The sequence below is a fragment of the Aplysia californica genome, unplaced genomic scaffold (genome assembly GCF_000002075.1).
Source record: "Aplysia californica isolate F4 #8 unplaced genomic scaffold, AplCal3.0 scaffold00055, whole genome shotgun sequence".
In the NCBI taxonomy this organism is placed as follows: domain Eukaryota; kingdom Metazoa; phylum Mollusca; class Gastropoda; order Aplysiida; family Aplysiidae; genus Aplysia; species Aplysia californica.
In genome coordinates, this window is record NW_004797325.1 from 366,728 (window position 1) to 367,937 (window position 1,210).

Here is a 1,210-nt window from a genome sequence, read left to right on the forward strand (position 1 = left end):
CTTTGAAGAAACGACTGTTACAGTATAATTTTATATTCGACAGAGACTGCGGATCATGAAACGTACGGTTTTACAATAAAAAGCTCTAACTAGTATAGGAAAAAAGGATTCTTTAAAAAAAGAACAACCATCAAACAAACAAAGAAAAAAAACAACAACCGCCGTTTGTCCTGTGCTGTAAGAAAGAATTTAAGCCATCTCATTGCTGGAATTTTTGGATGTTTCTGTCTACGTTTGTACAGACGAGAGGGATGTAGATCTATTAAATTAACGTTTATCCAAGAGAAATTAAAACACAAAGTCATATCTCCCTACCTCTTTTTAAAAGAATAAGCGACATCCTTCCAAATACGTGTATTTTGAATATTGGGCCTAAGATAAACTTGCATTTTTTTGTTGGATCGTGAAAGATAAGTACGTCTACAACTATAATATTTGTATAAAATATGATATCATGTGTTTATTGGTATATCTATGTCTACCAATGTATTCATGTATTGTTACGTTTACAATGTCTATTGTTATGTCTAGCCTATAATGAAAAAACCCCCAACAGAATAAGAAACTCCTTTACTATACATGTACCGTACTAAAAACGTCCTCTGTGAACTAATAGAAGAAAGTAAGAGAATCAGTTTTAGAGCATACAAGCGAGTACATAGGGCCTATACATACGTCTACGCAGCAGTGAAGGGGTTAAATAAATGGATGTATCTTTTAATTTTTATTTTTATTCGAAAGGGGAATTTGCTCGTCAACAACGCAAAGCAGATTTTTTTTTTTAACGTAGAGGTCTATTCTAATGAAATCCTCGAGGCGGAGCTAATGAAAAGCTGTTGAGTGTTGAGGGGAGCACACTGCACGGGATCAAACTTCACGTGTCCTTCTATGTAAATCAGCAGATGGTATCATGTAGACTTGCGACACACACAGCACAATCGATCCCTTGCACCAGTTCACTTTTCGCCGTCATAACAGATCGATTTTATTTTTTCACGTTGAGGTTGGTAATGATCACGATGAAAGTGTTATATTTCATTTTGTAAAATTCCTGCTAGATCTAGATTCTAGATCTATGCTTCTGCATTATTCAAACGTTCCCTTTGATAAGGCGAACAATGGATATTTCTTTTTTCTCCTTTAGATCACATGATCACATCTTGTATACTGTATCCCCAATCCCTACCCCTTTCTGTCCCTCTATTTCTCC

General features: G+C 35.4%; 1 protein-coding gene across 1 annotated transcript in view; it reads right to left on the minus strand.

The window, feature by feature from the left end:
* The window catches only part of LOC100856795 (eukaryotic elongation factor 2 kinase), a 30,002-nt gene that overhangs the window by 27,896 nt on the left and 896 nt on the right, over positions 1-1,210 (minus strand). The gene's annotated exons all lie outside the window — the stretch shown is intronic.